Below are 20,784 nucleotides of genomic sequence, written 5' to 3' on the forward strand. Positions count from 1 at the left end.
AGGACTCGCTGCCAAATTGCTGCTGAAGGCTGAAGCAGCGAGATTGTGCTGCTGCCAAAGTGCCGCTGATCAGTTTTATCTTTTTTTTCCCCCCGCTTTGCTGCTTGGAGTGGCAAAAAAGCTGGAGCCGGCCCTGCATATATGTATCGATTAAGTCTATTTGTGTGGGAGGTTTAGTAGTATGTATTAACTATTATTGGAAAGCCATAAAGTAGACATAGAGTAGAACTTAGTGTTTTTGGTAGAGCAGTGGTTTTCAATCATTTTGCTTTTGCAGACCACCTAAAACATTTCAGATGGAGGTGCAAAACCCTTTGGAAATCTTAGACATAGTCTGCAGACCCCAGGTTGAAAACCACTGGAAGGGTGAGAAAGATTGACTAATAAATATTGCCTTCTTTCTCTGGAGGGCATAAATTGTTACCTGTTGTTTTAGGAGTTGGGCTGAGAGTGGAGTTTAAGGCTGCGGACTGTCCCGTGCGGGTAGGGTGTTGGTGAATTGGAAGGGAGCGCTTGAGAGCAGCAGTGTGGCTGCTGGCAGTAGCTCATGTGTGTGGGGGTTGGGGGAATTGCTTCCCTTCCTTTATACTTTTTGCGATGCACGAAGAACACTGCAGCAACAATCCTAAGTCTCCGCTCCGTCCGGGTTGGGGCTGTTTTGTTTTTTTCTGGGGGGAGGGAACACAACAAAGCCGATATTGCACGCACCCTGCTTGTGCCCGAGAGACGGGGGCTGGGCAGTGGGCTGTCGCACGTAGCTGGACTGAGCGGCTGGCGATGCTCCCGGCGAGCAGGGCAAGTGCCCCCGCTCCCCACCCCGCTAGCAGGTCGGTGCCTCCCCCCTTGAGCTGGGGGCGCCCCGTGGGCTGGGAGGTGCGGGGCCGGGAGCACAAGGGGCGATACCAGGCTGCCGCTGCTCCCTGCCTCCCGGCTCCACAGGGGCCGCCCGCGGCTCGGCTCGGCGCGGCCAGTCCCTCCCCCCGGGGGAGCAGCCGGCGGCGGAGCGGGGAAGGGGAGGGTCTAGCGCTCGGCGCACCGAGCCGGGCACGGAGGGAGCTGCCGGACGGGCGGCTCCTGCCGGGTTCCGGGCCGGCGGCGGCATGGCAGAGGCTGGCGGAGGCCGCGGACGGCAGGAGGCGGGCGGCGGCGGGGGGCTGAGCGGTCTACCGCGCCGCGGGGGCTGGCTCTGCGGACCGCGCCGCGCTGCCGCCGCCGTAGGAGCCAGGAGGGCGGCGAGAGCTTCAGCGCTCGGCCTCCGCGTGTCGCGGGGAAGAAGGCGCAAGCTCCGCTCCGCTCCCCGGGCCAAGAAGCTGGAGAAGCTGGGGCGTCTACCTCGCCTGCACAGGTACCGAACTGGGCGCGGCGCTCCGGCCCTCGCCAGGGTAGAGCGCGCGGTAGCGGCTGCGCCCTGGTTGGCCTTCGGTTTTGAAAATACATGGCGCAAGCGGGATGGCCGCCTCTAAATGGGACTGGTGGAATGGTGTTTGTTCGGGACAATAGCAACCAGTCCCCCTCCTGCAGTGGCCCGGGCCCGCTACCTAGCCGCTTGCATTCCTCCCTAACACCCGATCGGCTGTACTTCTCCTGCGCGTGCATCCCCGCAACAATCCCCCACAGCCGGCACCTCTCACCCCCGGCATCAGTACCTCGGAGCCCCCCGCCTGCCTTTCTCCGTCCCTGTGCACCCCTCCCCCGCCACCCCCACCTCCGGGCACAGACACCCCCCTGCAGAACCCCCACCTGCCCGCTTTCTCCCTTGTGCAACTCCTCCGAGCTGCTGCACCCCCTGCAACGAGTCCCCTTTGCCTCTGTGCAGTCTCTTCCCTGCCACTACACCCCTCTCCACCTCTTGGCCACCTTCACCTCTTGCAACAGTCCCGTGCAACCCCTCCTTCAGCCCCTAGAAGAGCCCCCATGCGACCCCCCTCTTTGCAGACCCCCCTCCCGTGCCCCTTGCACTTTGTGGGTTGTTATTGTGATATTTGCATGGAGGATCAGACAGAGAGGAGAGCCCCTCCCTTTCTCCTGAACAGCAGGAAGAGGGAACTTGGCCGTAGGAGAGTGGGGGCGGGACATCGGAGAATATTGCCCGTTTCTGAAGAATTAGAGGCGGGTGGGGTGGGGGTGTCTAAAGGTATGTGTGCGGAAGACGGTGCACGTGTCTGACGGGAAGGCGATTTAGGCCAGCAACACACACCATCCTCTGTCATTACTGTATTATTTGTTTGGTGAAATGCCGCTGCAGCTGCTTGCCTTGTAAAACACAGGATTTGGCAGCGGGACAAGCCCCAGTTTTGAACGCGGTTGCCTTGTTATTTTAGCCCCCCCTCATTCTCCCTCTATGTTTGCAAGACGTGCTGCCCTGGCAGATCCCGATGCCTGCAGTGGCCCCTGCACAGGGGAGACGGGTGCAGGGCCAGGGTGGGTGTTGGGATCTGCAGCTGGCCGCCGGGGCCCTGAGCTTGGCAGCAGCGCCTTTGTTTTGACAGGATGACAGCTGAAGGAGGCGGGGACTTCGCCTTGTTGTTTCTGCGGCCTCTGACTGACAAAAACATTGTATTACTGGATTATCAGTAATGTGAGGAGGTCAGAGCCTAGCAGCTAGTGGTGGAGGAGTTTTCCCAGGGCTCATCCTAAAGTTCCTCTCCTCTCCTGTTCTAGAGAAAAGAGGCCAAGCTATGCACATTCATTTAAGCACTGTTAAAGACTGGGTCTTGAAGCTCTTGATTTTATTAATCTTTTCAAAACACTTGTTACCCAGGGAGCAGTGATGGCTGTTTGATGGTTTTAGCTTGGTTCACAGTGGGGAGCTGTTGGCATCACAAAAGCCTCTGCTAGAATTCAAGTATCAGAGGGGTAGCCGTGTTAGTCTGGATCTGTAAAAGCAGCAAAGAATCCTGTGGCACTTTATAGACTAACAGATGTTTTGGAGCATGAGCTTACGTGCATCTGATGAAGTGGGTATTCACCCACGAAAGCTCATGCTCCAAAACGTCTGTTAGTCTATAAGGTGCCACAGGATTCTTTGCTGTTCTGCTAGAATTGGCACTCTCCTCCGCAGTCTTGGGAGAGAAGTAAATGAGTGAATGCAGCCTCTTAACTCCCACAAGCTTGGCCCTACTGGTCGTGATTTAGGCATATTGGGGAAGTTGACAGTGCTATTGCCCTTGCTTCTATGAGGAAATAGGCTACATTAGTCTCTGGGGTCATTAATCCAGCACCTCTGATGAGCACTTAGCTCTTGTAAATTATTTTCAGTACTGAAAAGCATTATTAGAAGTATTGAGGTGAACGTGAAAAAGAAAACTGAGAACATGTAGAGCAGTTATAAAGCAGTTGGCCTTATTGCAAGGGTCAAGTAGAATTTAAAAGAGCAGCATGTCTAGTCAAAGCCTCAGTGAGATTGGCTCTAGTTACCTGAGAGATTGCTTCTTCTATAGCCACGGCTGTTCATAACATCTGCATTTCACCAGCCCAGTGAAAGTGTTGACTGGTAGTAGGAGCAAGAGGCTTCTGAATGCAGGAGACAGAACCTTTATGGGGGCCGAAATTGATGATGGAACTCACTCTCATAAGAATGAACACAGAATGACCACTGTCAGAATTAAATGTGAAATGAATTGCTTTGATTTAGCTCTCCCTGAACAATTTGTTGACATAACACTCCTTCTACCCGCAAACATAAGCAGGCAAACAAATAATACGTTTCCTATGAACAAATTAAGCTTTTTCTCTGGTAGGCTAGGAAGGAAGGATGAAAGGGAGAGACTGCTATTTCTAAATATTTGGCAGGTGTTCAGGTACCACAGTGATGGGGCTATAAAAGAAATAGTATTTGCAAGAGGTTGCAGCAGTGAAGAGGTCAACTTTGAATTTTCATGCTTTATGTCTCAACTTTTGATTAATTTTTGTGTTTGATTTCACAAGCTCTCAGATCACTGAAGTATATAATTAGTGTTCCCATTCATGCAGTACGCATATGTGATCCTGTAACAAAAGAGTAAATCTATGTGTAGTTGTTCACCTTAGAGAGCGCAGGGAATGTGCCTGTCACTCAGCATGTTTGGCATTCTCTAGTCCTTATATTTTTCTCTTCTCCCACTCCAGCATGCATCACAGCAGTCAGCAAGATGGAATTTATTAGAATCTTAACCTTTGAGGTGCTGTAAGTAGCAAAGGAAGAGAAAACATTGATTAGGTTTGAAGAGACATGACAACACAGAAAGGATCAGAGAAAGTGAGAACATTGAATGGAGGAAGACTAGAGCGTGGGCCTATCTGGTAGCAAATGTTGCTTTGCTAGAGATAAGACTTCCACAATGCTTCTCTGGAAGTAGGCTTTTCATACCTTACTGCTATTGCTGTCTAATGATGCCCTCTGGCTCATCTGTGAGGCCACGTCTAGACTACGCGCCGTATCGGCGCGTTAAAATCGATTGCTCTGGGATCGATATATTGCGTCTAATCTAGACGGGATATATCGATCCCTGAGCGCGCTTATATCGATTCTGGAACTCCACCAACCCTAACGGAGTTCCGGAATCGACACGGCGAGCCGCGGACATCGATCCCGCGCGGTGAAGACGGGTGAGTAAATCGATTTTAGATATTCGATTTCAGCTACGTTATTCACGTAGCTGAAATTGCGTATTTAAAATCGATTTTATCCCGTAGTGTAGACCAGCCCTCAGAGGCACTGGCAAACTCTGCAGGGAGAGTGTCTATGATGCAGTGTGCAGGGCCTTTGGTGGAGAGAAAAAAGGAAAGATAGGACTATCCCTTAAGGAGGATACAAAGGAGAGGCAGGGCATGGGAAAGACAAAGCACTTTTACTAGAAAACAAGATGATGAAAATAACCATATACTCAGCACTACAAATGCTTTCTACAAAACCGGTCTTTATTAATTTTAATACACTTTTCTATGTGACGTACTTTTTTAAAAAGCAGGCAAACTTTTTGGCCTGAGGTCCACATTGAGTTTCTGAAATTGTATGGCGGGCCGGTTAGGGGAGGCTGTATCTCCCCAAACAGCCAGGTGTGGCATGGCCCGGCCCCTGCCCCCTACCTGCCCCACCCCGCTTCTCGCTGCCTGATGTCCCCCCTGGGACTCCTGCCCCATCCAACCCCTCCCCCATTCCGTGACAGCCCCCCTGCGACCTCTGCCCCATCCACCCCTCCCTATCCCCTGACCGCCCCTGGACCTCCTGCCCCTGACTGCCCCCATCGCCCCATCCAACCCCTTCTCTCATTCCTCACTGCCCCCCGGGACCCCTGCCCCATCCAACCACCCCTTCTTTCTGATGGCGCCCCTGAACTCCTGCCCCTGACTGCCTCCTGCCGCCCCAGCCAACCCCCCCTTCTTCCTAACTGCCCCTCCTGGGACCCCTGCTCCCATTCAACCCCACTGTTCCCTGCTCTCTGACCGCCCCGACCCTTATCCACACCCTTGCCCCCTGACCACCACCGCGAACTCCCCTGCCCTCTATCCACCTCCACTCCCCATTCCCTGCCCCCTTACCATGCTGTCTGGAGCACTGGTGGCTGGCAGTGCTACAGCCGTGCTGCCCAGAGCACCAGGGCAGGCAGCTGCGCTGCCCAGCTGGAGCCAGCCATGCCACCGTGCATCACAAAGCACTGGGTCAGGCCGCAGCTCTGCAGCTGCACCGCCCGGCAAGAGCTTGTAGCCCTGCCGCCCAGAGTATTGTGCCGGCAGTGCACTGAGCTGAGGCTGCGGGGAAGGGGGCTAGCCTCCCGGGCCAGGAGCTCAGGGGCCGGGCAGGAGGGTCCTCTGAGCCGTATGTGGCCCGCGGGCCATAGTTTGCCCACCTCTGCTCTAAAATCTCAAGTTAAAGTACACAGTTTACTTTAGGAAGGCAAAATAGTATACAATTAAATGAATTCAATCCCCCCTTTACATTGATATGCTTTGTAGTCCACTGAAATGAACGCTATTATAAATATGAATTAATTCATAAATATTTATTTTGCCCAGCATGCAATTTGATCATTTGAATGCAAGCTTGGCAATCGTTGGTATGAAAATAGCACTGTGTGACTTACACTCAAATGCATTTAGTGAAGATTGTAGGAGGAAAAATCTGTGGCTTTTTATACATGTTCCTTCATGTGATGTAAACCAAGTCTCATTGGGAGCTCTGTCAATGTCTTTAAGTATGTAATATTTTTGTACTCTTACATATTCTATATATTAAAACAGGATTATTTTTTCTTCTTATTTATATATAGTATAGTAATGCCTAGAGGTCACAACTGTGACTGGAGCCCCAGTGGAGTTTGGTCTGTACAACCACTTGACAATGTATGTACTGTGCGTATTAAAGCAGCACGTTAGTGTGAATGCAGCTTGTAGAAACAGAAAGGGTTTTTCCATTGCTGTAAGAACACCACCTTCTAAAGTGACAGTAGCTAGGTCGACAAAAAGATTTTCCCTGGCGGTGTCTACACTGGGGATTGGATTAGCTTAGCTGTGAGGCTCAGGTGTGTGATTTTTCACATCCCTGAGTGTCGTAGATATGTCACCCTAAATTTTAAGTGCAGGCCAGGCCATAGTAGGAAACAGTCTTTGCCCTGAAGAGCTTAGTCTAAATAAATGTGACAGACAAAAGGTGGGAGGTGGAATGAAGAGGTGAAGTGTGTCACAAGAAAATAAGAGCCAGAGTAGAACCCAGCTCCCTTGAGCCCCGGCTCAGTGCTCTATCCACTGGACCACGTTGCTTCTCATCAGGTTCTAGTTGTGTACTACTTCAGATCCTGCAGTGAGCCCAGTGAGGGTGGACCCCTGGGCTCAGGTGGAGTCCCATTTCATGTGAAAATAGGAGCTAATGACATATCTATTTAGTGTAATATTTCTGTCCTGGTTAATGTTACTTGCTTTATAGGACTGACTGAGATGACCCTTGACTGGCCTACCTTTTGCTTAGCTTTGTACTCTGGAAGTGTGACTTTTGAAAGCTTGTCTGAATGATAAATTAGTGAGTGAAAAAGGGTTCGAGTTGTTCCCTGGACTATGTATAATTCCATAGGCTCAGATGTTAATACTTCCTCAATATCAGTTTAAAAGCTGGTGCAAACCCATCTAACAAGGCTTCTTGAGCCCAATCCAACTTCCATTAAAGTAAATAAAAAAAAAAAAAAAATCAGCCACTGACTTAAATGTGCATTGGGGGAGGGGGGAAACAGGTCCATATTAGCCTACAACTTCTATAAAAGTAACTGCAAAATAGGAATAAATCAGATTCTGACATTTGTCTTCGGAAATCTAAGGGCTCTGCAGAACTCTTTAGTCAAATGGATCTATTCCTCTCTTAATATCTGTGTGATTCTTCTCAATGTGATATATTTTCATGGAGGATACTCTAAATTTGAGTAGGAACAATTAGGAATAACTTTTGCAAAGTTATCAAATTTTTGTTTTCATCCGCATCAAGCTTCTTATGTAAGAGTTTATCATAGATTTGAGGTTGCTGTTTGCTGGAGAGAGCTGACAGCTAAATTTAGACACCCTAAACAGACTTGTACAATGTTGGATAATGTTGTGTAAGGTTTTTGTTCCACCTCCTGGAATTTAGAAATAAACCCATTACATCCTGCTCCCCCTTTATAATTACTAAATAGGCCAGTTCTCTTCAAAGAGCCAAGTACAATGCGTAGCTCAAAGAGCTAATTCTAAGAGTCCTAGGATCTTTTAATTTACAGCTAATCTAGCTCAGAATTTGTACCTATCTGTGCTCATTTCACCATCTTTAAAATGGGGATATTATTTCTTAGCAAGTGAGGTATTGTGAAACATCACTTATTAATCTTCTTTAAGCATTTTTAGAACCTTACATGAGAGGTTGCATGTGCAACCTTAAGTTTGTCATTTCCTGACTTTTGAGTGCTTCATTTTGTAATCTTAACATTGTAATTCCACAGTTAAAACAAACAACCATGGAGCTATTAATAGAATACCTGAAGCATAGTATTTTCAGACTCATTTTGGACATAGTGTTAGTGTACAAGGTTCTAAAGTTCAGATCAGCTGTTTGTCTGTTGGACAGCAAAGCAAATAATATTAAATGTCTAAAGTTGTTTTTGGTTATTCTTGGTTCCTGGAGAAGATACTTTCCTAGTCTTAATACTTTAATTACACATAATGTAGAGGTATCATGAGGATTCAAATGTTCATATTTTTTTACATTGCTTTTACCAAGTAAAGCGCATATTCATTGCTAAGTTTTGTACTAATCCAGCAGGGCCACCCAGAGGATTAGGGGGCCTGGGGCAAAGCGGGGGAACTGTGGTGTTTGTACTCACCCGGTGGCGGTCCAGGTCTTCGGCGGCATTTCGGCGGTGGGGGGCCCTTCAGTCACTCCACGTCTTTGGCAGCACTGAAAGGCCCCCCGCTGCTGAAATGCTGCCAAAGACCCGGACTGCCACAGGACCAGGGCTTGCGGGGCCCCTGCGGGGCCCAGGGCCTGGGGCAAATTGCCCCACTCCCCCTGGGCAGCCCTGTAATCCAGATCTTTCCAACATGGGTTATGGATGCTTCTGAGATAACATACACAATCACCTATTGTGGCCATTTAAGGAAGTGTTAATGTCCCCTGGGTTGGAAGGATCAGGCTCAAAACCAAAGTTCTTGAAGGCTATGGTAAGGCAGGGGAAAATGAAAGTATCTTCACTGTCCTTTATTAGAGCCTTGCAGATGGCCTAGAAAAATCAATACAAGAACTGGTTGTGCTAGGTCAGATACTCCTCCCAGACCCCTTCCCCCAAGACTGCTTTTGAAGCTAAATTAAGTTTTGGAGGAGATAATTTCATACTTTTCTTTCTAACAAAAAGCAGATGAGTGACATGTAAAAAGAAAAACTGTCATGAGAGAGTCAGAGAAAGAAATGAGTGAACAAAACACTGTGGAAGACTCAAAACAACTCTACGGGATGTAATTTAAGCCACTAAGGAATGCACACTGAGTATTCAATGTAAAATATTTGCACTGTCAGGGTCCATAATGAAGGCTTAGTTATCAAGAAAACCTTGTTCAGTTTGTGCTGCTGTGTTGTGACCGAGCTTTTATGCTGTATCTGGTGCTTTATGCTGAGTTTTTAAATGTTAATGTTTGTTTGAGGGAGAGATCTCTGGAATATTGGAACAAAAGAATTGAACATCTGTTTCAAAAGATCTGGCTAGGTTAGGAAGTACAACTGAGCGCAGAAAAAAATCTGCCACTGAACACATTTTATGTTCTGTGGGAGGGTTGATATTTAAATCTGGCAGTTTAACTGAGCTGTTATCACTATTCATAGGTCTGTTTGTTTGCATCGTTGGTGTTAATTATTGTGTGATGCTAAAGTTTGTGTAGTTACTCGCTGTTTGTGGATTTAAGGATTTGGAGTAAACATTGTGTTGTGTGCTTATGTGAAATGTTCACTGATGCTCATAAGAAATTGTCTTAGAATTCTTTAGCCCAGCTTTTCTTACTGTTTTTATTAGATATGATTGACACAACTATAAGCGTAATATTTGAGTGGTTTTTTTATAGCTTTAAACGTTGCCTTTTGTTAGAGAATGCTTGGGTCTGAGTGGAAAAAAACCCAGTTCTGACAGACACAGAGGGATAAAATGGTTGGATCAAATCCAAGTTCTTTCGTTCGTTCGTTCTTTCTTTTGTTCGTTCTTTCGTTCTTTCTTTCACAAATAACTTGCATTAGTACAATGCTAAGATTCTACATTTGCAGTTATAAACTAGGAATTGCGAAAATTAGCAGTTTCCTGGCGACGCTGACTTTTCCACAAAGCATGTATGGGCAATCTGGGTGGCATCAAGTTTTGTCTTTCTCTGCATCCTAAGAAAAACTATGGTATCAAACAATCTCAAAGGGTATGTCTACACTGCAATAAAAGACTCGCAGCCCAGCCGTGGCTGGCTCAAGTCAGCTGAGTTGGACTACAGAGCTGTACAGTTGCAGTCTAGGTGTTAGGGCTCAGGCTGTAGCCCAGCCTCAGAGACTCTGCAAGGGGGGAGGATCTCAGAGCCCAAGGCCCAGCTCGAGCCCATTGTCTACACTGCAGTTTTTAGCCTAAGCCCAGAAAGCCTGAGTCACCTGATCCGGGCTCTGAGACTTGGTGTTGTAGTGTAGACATGCTCAAAAAGATACTCTTTGTTGTAAACCTTTCCAGGGTTTATAACAGAGAGTATCCTTGGTTCACAGGCATCATTCAAACCTCTGCCTTTTCTATCTGGTAACTAAACATAAACAGATTCTACAACCATTGAGTGACTAAAACAAAAATAGGACCTGTGCTTGTCAGTGTGTGAAAAATATGAGTGCTTCTCCCGATAAGCTGGATATCTGTGGTCTTCCAGATACTGGTGTATATTCGGGTATTTTTCTTAGGCCTTGTCTACACTCACCGTGGGTTCAACATGTGGCGATTGATGCATTGGTGGTTGATGTAGTGGGTCTAGTGAAAACCCCGTTAAATCGACTGCAGATTGCTCTCCCGTCGACTCTTGTACTCCACCTAAATGAGAAGTGCAAGGGGATTTGACAGGAGAGCATCTCCAGTCAACATTGTGTAGTGTGGACCCCACGGTGGGTAAATCTAAGTATGTTGACTTCAGCTATGTTGTTTGTGTAGCTGAAGTTGTGTAACTTAAATCGATCTCCCCCCTAGTGTAGACCCGGCCTTAGAATGCTAGAGAAAACAGCACAGAAGTATAGACTAAAATTCACTAGAATTAATATAAATCCCTCCAGACCTCTGCTTATTTGAAAAAAAAAATCTTGGAAAAAGTTGTTCCTATAAGCCCATCCCATAGATCCCCAACTCCAATATTGACCCTCCTTTTTGCCACATACAGACTCCTCTCCTGGGAGCAAGGTTGCCAACTTCCTAATATCTAAAAACTGGACACTCCTGCCCTATCCCCTGCCCTGCCTCTTCTCCTAAGGCCCTGTCCCAGCTCCTTCTCTTTCCTCCGAGACCCCACCCCTGCTCACTTCTCTCCCTCTGTTGCTCACTTCCCCTCCTCCTCTGCCACCTACAAAGCCAGACTGGGAGGAGCTGATGCGGAGCTTGCCCAATTGGGACACGGTGGTCAGGTTTTAGCTCAGAAAAGGAGCGAGGGATTGGGGTGGGGGCAATAGGGGGACGGTGGGGAAGAAAGGAGGGTTGGTTTCCAGAGCAAGGGGTGAGGCAGGGGCAATGAGGGCACAGGCTGGTGGGATGAATAGGATCCCCCCGGGGCAGCGGTGCCGGAACCTACTGCTCCACCGAAGGCTTGAGCTGTGGGTCCGAGAGCCAGTTCTCTCCATCAGCAGCTGGGAAGCTCCTCCAGGCAGCAGCTGCTGCTCTTCCTGCCCTCTCAGCAGGGAGACTGATTTGCGATTCCTCCAATAACTGGACTTTTAATGTCTGGTCAGCAGTACTGACTGGACACTGCCAGGTCCAGGAGCGGCGGAAGTTCCCTAAAATTGGAGTGGCCACTGGTGCCTGAACTGTGGCCTGGCCCCCATGCTGCCCCTACCCGTGAGGCTGCACCCCTGTGCCACCCCTTCCTCCAAGGCTACACTCCCTGCTCACTCCTCTCCACTCCTTCCCCACTGTCGCTTGCCCTTATGACTGGTAAAAAGTGGGAGAGCTATGCTTTTAAGTGATGGGGCCATGACCCCTTTGCCCCCTGCCAGGTCCCCTTTTTGACTGGGCTCCTGGCGACTCTACCTGGGAGCTTAGTGGCTCCCTCCCTACCTGCATACACCTCTCAGCTGTAGATAGCCGCTCTTGTTTCTGCCAACCATTTCATGCCCAGACAGTAGCGTGTGTGTGGAAGGGGAGGGAGAAGCACACTTCCTCTTTCCAAGGGTGGTGTATTGGTATGTGCTTCCTGGGAATCTCTAGGGGCAATTCTATGTCAGCCTGTTCATAGAATCATAGATTAGGGACCTCAGGAGATCATCTAGTCCAACCCCCTGCTTAAAGCAGGACCAATCCCCAACTGGCCCCCTCAAGGATTGAGCTCTCAACTCTGGGTTTAGCAGACCAATGCTCAAACCACTGAGCTATCCCTCCCCACTGTTGATTGCAGCTTCTGCATGGACCTTTTGCATCCCTTCTAATGTGCTTGCCTACATCAGGTGCAAACTATGGCATGCATATGGCATCACAGGGATAAGACTGTGGTGCCATGAGCCCTTCCAAATATATCCAGCGAACGGAAATTGCTCAGATGTTATGGAAAGTAAACATGTTGTATGTTGTCCAGCAAAGAGGCAGCATCTGGTATTGCAATGCTTATGCACAGGTTGCATGATTTGAAATGATGGAGTTGAAGAACTACTTCAACACAGTTGACTAATATTTTCAATTCTGGTACCTGAAAAGCTGCAGCCTCTATTGCCTCTGTTGGGCACTAGTACCTTAGGTATAAGGCAATTCAAAACAAAAGACAGTGAAGATTTTGTGGAATAAGCTACATTAAATATTTATTTTTCATACCTTTTCTGAGCATAATGACACACACAAGATAGACATGAACACCACAAACTGCGATACTACACTTATTTTTAAGTTACTGTCAAGTATTAAGCTGCATTTTTGCAGTAATTTCATTACTAAGAACCTAGAATAGCAAATTATTGTTTATCTTGTTACAGTGAAGTACACAAATGTTTCTAAATGTAGAGCAGATAGGAGATGCATTTCTTGTAGGTAGGTCTTCAGATTTGAATATGACTTCAGTTAAGAAAATCCAGAAGTTCTTTAATTGCTTTGATGCTTGTACTCAGAAGAAAAAAAATACCTTCAGAGCTGCTCTTGTACCAAGTACTTTGCTTCTGAAGTGCCAGCATTCCAGTGGCACTTTGCCACTTCAGCCCCTGAATGTCTGGAATCTGGCTACCGGAGGCCCCACAGCCTACATTATTATGTTACCAGTCCTGTTAGTTAAGATTTATGGGGCATCTTTTGCCATCAATATTTGGATCTAAACCTTCCAAGATAAGCAGAAGCATTTCCTTAGTAAAGGCCAGTGCCTCTGGAATTCCCTCGTTTTGGTGGTTTGCTCAGACCTTTGGTTTTGACGCCTCTATTGCATGATGTATTGTTTATTTTGTTTTGCTTCACATGTCTGTTGTATGGTTCCTGGTCAACAATATAGAAGACAGGACAGTGATGTGGATGCTACCAGATGGGTGACCTATTTATGTTATTGTTTTAATTGTAAAAGTGTCTAGATGATATAGCAATAGGAGCCAGCACATCAAATAGATGAATGCTGCTTTTGCACAAAAGTTGGAGTGAGGACCTGCTGTAGAGAAGTTAGCCTGTGGTTTGGAGTGCTTGTCTGTTTTCTCAGCTGGTATCTTCTGACCAGCTGGTAGCAGTTATGGGCTGCCACAGATCATTGTGAATTGTCTGCTTTTAAGTAATAAGTGCTACTTTATTTTTGTGCATTTCTAGAAAATATGAAATACATTAGTTGTGTGGTAGATATATTAACTGTCTATTTTTATTTCAGGCTGAGGAATCTTGCAAATGTAATGGCTGGAAAAACCCTAACCCACCTCCTACTCCTCCCAGGGCAGATTTGCAGCAGACAATTGTCAGTCTTACTGAACCATGTCGCAGCTGTAGTCATGCGCTAGGTAAGTATTTAGCTTCTCCTGGATTTGCAATCCATGTTCTTAGACCCTAGGTCATAATATGACATGTTCTGTTATTCCCAGACAAAAACTATGTTAAGATGGAGTTATGGTTGGGTTATGGAGTTATGGTTATGTACGCATCAGGAATTTAGAGTAAAATACGGTAGAAATGTTGAAGTAATCTTAAAAACAAGTGCTACAAACCAGGAAATCCAGAATAAAGATGAAACTTTAAAGAAATCCAGATATTTTAAGATATGGAAATGTACAATTAGTTCACCAAACAACTTTAACTTTGCCCTATGGTCATTTATTTAGCCAGTGCATAGTCGTCCAGCCAAGCGATGGCATTTTCAGTGGCGTGATGCAGTTCTTGTAGGCCACCACTGAACCTAGTCAGCAGGCATTCATCGACAGTGTGCCTCATTGTCTGTGTTGTGCCGCAGCTGCACAAAGGGTTGGCACAAAGGCCCCAGCAATACTTGTTGGCTGCACAGAGACCTTTCCCGGTCCGGAACCTGTTCAACAGGGACCATTGGCGATGGAGCAGGGCAAAACCAGGCACGCAGATTGTGGGGTTGGCGACGAGGGACTCGTTGGGGATTATAACAGATTCCATTCCTCTTGCCAGAGTGTTTCCACCCTAACATCTTGGCATGGCAGATAAGACCATAATGGGCCATGTGACGGTAAACGTACAGCTGGTGGTTTAAAACGGTGATTGTGCAGTGGCAGACTTGAGTTAGCGCATACTTTCTCCAGTAACTTGCCAGTGGCAACCTCTTGCCTGATAGGAGGAGGAGCAATATTGCTCAGAACTGGAAGTCAGGGAGTGGAGTCGGACCCAGGGTGCTGGAGATGATACGCATGGCAGCATGTAACCACATATTCACCAGTTTGGTGTGTGACGATAGACTCCAAACTGATGTGCAGGACTCCATCACCAACTATGAGGTGGCAAGAGCTGATGTCCACAAAGTTGGAGCATGAGCACCCCATGATGAATCTTCCAGTTTGCTAAGAAGATTGTTGTGCATCTTAACTTTAGCTGCTGTCTTCTTCAGATGGACATGGTAACTCAGTGTGCGGTCTAAGGTCATACCTAGATAGACTGGTTCTACTTCATGCTTCACCTTCTGACCATTCAAATAAACATTCAGTTCTTGGGTTGTGTTGGCGTGATGAAGATTGAACAAACTGGAAACTGTTTTTATGATCCTTGGCTGGAGGCACCAAGTCTTACAGTAGTCAGTTAAGTTTATCATGTCCTGGATTAAAGTGGCATCAAACTTGTGAAACATCCGGGCCTGGGTACCGCAACATATGTCAGCTGTGTAAATGAACTTTCATGACTCCATTGTTGGCAGGTCATTGACGTAAAGGTTGAACAGGGTTGGTGAAGGCACAGAGCCCTGGGATAACCCATTGCTCTGTCATCTCCAAGCACTTGTCTCCTCCCCCATATGGACTCTGAACTGCCTATTGTGGAGGAACAGTTCAACGACGCCTGTGACCCAAAGGAGCAGGACCATACCGTATTGTACGCCACCGTTAGAGTGATGAAAACAGTGCCTGTTTTCAAGTTTCTCTCAAAGCCATTTTCAACAAATGTGGTCAGCACGAGTACTTGGTTGCATGTGCTACGGCTTTGGTGAAAGCCAGCTTGGTAAGGGCTCAAAATTCTCTCCACGTCGGGTAATATGTGCTGTAGGACCAAGCAATCCAGAGTTTGAAGCACACTGACAATAATGCTATGGGACCATAGCTTGATGCTTGACTTGAGTCCTTTCCGGACTTTAGGAGGCCAATGACTTTTGTGGTACGCCATATCTTCGGTAGCCTACCTTCACTGATGACCTATAGTGAAACTATTCAATGATCATATGACTAAGATTAAGGCATTTTAGTGTTTGTAGTCCTAGATTAGGTTTTTAAAGACAGATTTAGACCCTGCCACCTCCATCCTCCGTTGTCAATATTGTGGCTGTGTTGTGGTTCTTCTGAAACTACAGCCTCATTTGGGGTCTGTCTGTGCTACAGTTTCACCTCTGTCAAGTGACCTAGTTACAGCATGGTTGTCTCACAACATGGTTATTTTTGTAGTATAGATGAGACTGTGACTATTTCTGGACAGTGCTAAAGGTAAGAGTCCATGTACACTACAAAATGGAACTATGCTTGTACCATGTTGTGCAAAACTGTGTTGGAACCAGTCTTCCTGTATGGTTAAAGTTATTATATAAACAACCTCTGCGCTATAGAAATGACAGTTTAAGTCTATTGTGAAACATGGTTGTATCCCAGCAAGGTTACAACATAATGATTCTTTACCAGTGTGGTCAGAAAAAACCCACCATGTGTCAGGGACAGTTTTAAACTTTGCGGCAACCTAAGCTAAAACATGATTACTTAACATGGTTATAGCCTAGTTTTTCTGACCATGAAGTCATGAAGAAACTGTGCTAATAACAGTTGGGCCACAACAAATTTCAGAACTGTTTAAAATGAAACTTGTTTTGGTTGTGTAGATATGGCCTGAAATTACAAATCAGTAAAATCAGCAATTTTGTTAAATTATGTAAAATCATCGCAATAGGTTATTTTTAAAAAAAGTAAAGTGTGTTCCTTTTGAGGGATTGTTCACTACAGTATTGCTGTAGAGGATTTATTTACTTCTCTGCTCTCTTTTTTGTGTGTTCTGTTGTTGTTTAACCTATTTCTGGGCATTTCTTTATTCACTGTTATCATTTATGTTCAAAATCTCTTCTTTCATGCAAGAGAGGAATAACAAATGTATAGCAGCACGAGTTCAGTATGTTTAGCGAGGCAGTTCATTTAACTTCTCAACGTGTAGCGTACTTTTGCTGCCTCTGAGATATGCAGTTAGATTAATCTATGTTATGAAACCCTTTCACACTGTGTCCTTGGATACTGAAGGCATTTCTTCACTGCTGCCAAATCCTGGTAGGTGCTGAGCCCTTAACGCTGCATCTTCGGTAGAATTTGAAGGTGCTCATCTCCTTTCAGAAGAGCTCAGCGCTTCTGAGGATCTGACTCTTGGTGAAAATCTTCGGTCACTCATTAACTTTGGGAATCAGGAATAGCAGTACATTGTTATTTTGAATAAACGTTATGGACCAAATCTGGTGCAGTGTTTCTATTTCATTACTGCCACAGTGAAGAAAGATGAAGCCCTGTCATCTTCCCAGCTTCAACTAACAAGGATGATGCTTTGTTCGGAATAACAAGTGCCACCTACCACTCAGTTGTACCTAATGTGGAAAAGTGAACATTGTTCAGAAATATTTCTCAAGACGTTTTTCCTATTATTCTCACCCTGATCAGCATGTTTCCCTCTTGAATTCTTTTAAAACCTGAAAGGTCATGAGGGATCTCTATTTCAGCTGCTTCCCCGCTTCCCCAGCTCTATATTCTCTCTTTCTAAATGAGTTCTGAAAAATAACCACAGATGCTTTCCGGGTTACGCAAACCCTATTTACGGAAATCCGGATGTATGAAAAAAGTTCTGTAAGTTCCATAAAGTGTGGGGTTTTTTGGCGTAATTGTCGGAGATACGTTCCTGACTTACGCAAAATTCGACTTACGCAAGGCGCTCGGAACAGAACGCTTGCGTAAGTCAGGGAGCTTCTGTATTCAGAAATTTCTCTACTATTCTAGGAAGTGTGTTTGGCTTTTTGTGCTTATTTTTTTCAGCAATGTTGCCCAGGCATCAATGCACGGTTGGCTCTTCCCCACTCAGGACTTGTCTATATTCAGTTTCACTGGCTTAATTAAAGGTTTAGTTAATCAGATGCAAAAGACTGTGGATGCTTATATCAGCTTAAATTAGGCTTATTTCTGTTTATTTTATGGGTTTGTCTACATGCACTTTCACAGAAATAACTACAGTGACGTAAATTCACACTTTTTGTTATTTTGGTGAAAGTCCATGTGTGGATCTTCTTATTTTAGATTGTTCCTTAAATGGATTTAGCATAATCTGAACTAAGAGTGTCGTGTTGTGATAATTGGGGCTACAAATTTACCCTAATTAAACACTCAATTGTAAAAAGTATATGAAAGTTCTTAAGATATTACGATAACCTATAATAACAAATGTTGATGGAAAGTAGGTGAAGTCACTTTCAATAGTGAACATAGGCACCAACTCCGTGGGTGCTCCGGGGCTGAAGCACCCACAGGGAAAAATTAGCAGGTGCTCCTCACCCATCGGCAGCCAAGCTCCCCCCTCCTCGCCTCCTTCTGCCCCCCGCCCAGCGTACCGCGTCCCCGCATCTCCCAGCGCTTCCCACCCCCCCACTGCCTAACAGTTGTTTGGTGGTGCTTAGGACTTTCCAGGAAGGCGGGGGAGGAGCGGGGATGCGGCGTGCTCAGGGGAGGAGGCGGAGAAGAGGCAGGGCAGGGGCGGGGACTTGGGGAAGGGGGTGAATGGGGGTGGAAGGGGGTGGAATGGGGTGGAAAAAGGCAGGGTGGGGCAGGGATTTTGGGGAAGGGGTGGAATAGGGGTGGGGCAAGGGCAGTACAGGGGCTGGAAGAGGCAGGCCAGCAGCAGGGCCAGGGGTCGGGGGAGAGGTTGAGCACCCACCAGGTGGAGTGGAAGTCGGTGCCTATGATAGTGAATATTATAAACAGGTGCAGTAAAACCAAACAGACTAAATTAGTCTAAACCAAAGGGCCTAATGATATGGTTCAAGAACTGTATTAAAATCATGCTCGGTAAAAACAGAAGATGTAGAACCAGAGAAGATTGGTGTGCCGGATATTAGGTCTAATTGGTGGATAAAATAAAGAGGGGATGGGCTATTTCACCCATCTCTCTCTTTGTAGACCCTTAAAGGAAGAGGCTGGGGGTGGGGAGAATGAGAAAAACAGACATGGCTATTGGAGTGAGCTTCACTATCAGGTCTGCTGTGCCCCGCCATCTCCTGGACCTTCTTTGTCCTAATCCTAAGTGATGACTTGACCAGATCAGGCCAGAGAGAGGGATTCAGATGACTTTATTACCCCTATCAGCTCCAGCTGAATCCTAAATGCCACCTGAGATGAAACGGGATTGGAATTTAACGACAGCAACAATAGCTCCAACTCATTTGAATTAACTACTACTTTTCCCCCCAAAAGACAGTTACCACCATCTTTAATATTATCTAACAGAGACTGCCAAATAGGTTTTTTTTTTTCTTTTTAAGACTCTCTCCAGCTAAAGGGAAAGGCAACAAGGTATGTTGTTAAAATTAAAGCCATATTTAATACTGCACATTTTAAATGCTTTAACTGTTTTTCTTTTTTCTTTATCTGTAGTAAAAGGTTAAAATAATCCTTAATGATGTGTTTGCCATGCTACTAAGAAGGCAGAGCTCTCTATATAGCAAATTCTGAACCTCGTTTAGTGCTGTTTAATGTTGGACAGCGAGTGGGTTGTGTTAACACCTTTAGCCCATTTATTCCATATAAATTAATACAACAATCCACATACTGATTTACACTGAAATAACAAGGCTTGACTTTAAACTCATTTAGTTAAATTGGTGCAAACACCCGTGTGGACATTCTGAAACAGAAATAACAGTTCTGCTCATCTACCAAAAGAAAGTCAGAGTAGCTTTCATCACCACCTCTGGTTTTGCTACTAGGCATTCTTACGATATTGATGCATATTTCTTTTCTGTTAGATTGCTGAAGAAATCATTTGCAGTTTCTGTCAAGCTGCTATAGGCATTGTGTTTGTATGCATCCCTAGGAGCTTGAGTGTATTGCTCTTTTTAGGGTAATAGAGCCAGAAATGATTGCTTAAGCTTTACTTCATTTAAAAGATCCTTCTCACTTACATCAGTGTAAATCAGGTGTAATTCCACTGAAATCAGGTGAGTCACACTGGTGTGAAACCAATTGTAAGTGAGAGGAGAATCAGATTCTTAGATTTTAATTTGTCAAGTACACATAGGGTTAAAGTGGGAAACTTCATGGAAGAATCTGTAATGTCTTAAACTCTGCTGTATATTTTATTGCATGTGAGTGCCTGTGATTTATTCTTGAGTATATTAAAAGGCTAGAGAGCAACAAATTGGGATCCTAGTTAGACAATTCATTTGTTTGTTCTGTTTTCTCAGTAATAATAATAATTAATAATACTGAATCCTCTATTAAACACAACATTTAGAACTTCTCTAAGGCTGTAGATAAAAAGTGCTTATGTTGTGCGAGGCACTTCTTCTAAATTCTACTGTGGTATATTCCTTACAAAACAGACTCTCTGCAGCATCAGAACAGCTGCAGTTGTTTTTAATTAAGAACACACTGAATCTGGAATAATTTTGATTTCTCCATTGGGGTCCTCAACTCAATCTTTTGATCTAGCCACTTGTGAACCAAATTACTGTATTATGCATGAGTGTTATCTTTTTACTATGTGGGGATAGTCACAGTTCCCTGATGCATCCTGCTTGGCTGGTAGATTCTTTCCTTTATGGCCACTGATGTTTGTGGGTTAGTCAGCACTGGCTGCTGCAGAAGGCTGTAAGCAGTGACGCTCTTGTGGAGAATTGCCTTCTTGCTGGTACTGATTGGATAGTGCAGCTGATGGGGATTACACTGCTCTGGGTCAGAGGCCTGGTCTACGCTACATGTTTATACCAAATTTAGCAGCGTTAAATCGATTTAATGCTGCACCTGTCCACACAACAAAGCCCTTTATATCAATTTAAAGGGTTCTTAGAACCGATTTCTGTACTCCTCCCCGATGAGGGGAGTAGCGCTGAAATCGGTATTGCCATGTCGGATTAGGGTTAGCGTGGCCGCAATTCGACAGTATCGGCTTCCAAGCGGTATCACACAGTGCACCATTGTGACCGCTCTGGAAAGCAATCTGAACTCGGACGCACTGGCCAGGTAGACAGGAAAAGCCCCGCGAACTTTTGAATTTCATTTCCTGTTTGCCTAGCGTGGAGTGCTGATCAGCATGGACTGTAGGGGAGATACTGGATCTGATCGCTGTATGGGGAGACAAATCTGTTCTATCAGAGCTCTGTTCCAGAAGACGAAATGCCAAAGCATTTGAAAAAATCTCCAGACAGAGGTCACAGCAGGGACTCAGCACAGTGCTGTGTGACAAG

At 45.9% G+C, this 20,784-nt stretch overlaps 1 protein-coding gene across 5 annotated transcripts in view; it reads left to right on the forward strand.

The window, feature by feature from the left end:
* Positions 1-2,068: 2,068 nt before the first annotated feature.
* KAT2B (lysine acetyltransferase 2B) overlaps positions 2,069-20,784 on the forward strand; it is a 66,323-nt gene continuing 47,607 nt past the window's right edge. For 2 of the 5 annotated variants that reach the window (XM_075062457.1, XM_075062461.1), the window contains exons 1-2: positions 2,069-2,134; positions 13,525-13,651. The gene's annotated coding sequence lies outside the window, so the exon portion shown is untranslated. The remainder of the gene's footprint in view (positions 2,135-13,524; positions 13,652-20,784) is intronic. The other 3 variants (XM_075062458.1, XM_075062460.1, XM_075062459.1) reach the window with 2 other exon arrangements.

The sequence above is a fragment of the Chelonoidis abingdonii genome, chromosome 2 (assembly GCF_003597395.2).
Source record: "Chelonoidis abingdonii isolate Lonesome George chromosome 2, CheloAbing_2.0, whole genome shotgun sequence".
Lineage (NCBI taxonomy): Eukaryota > Metazoa > Chordata > Testudines > Testudinidae > Chelonoidis > Chelonoidis abingdonii.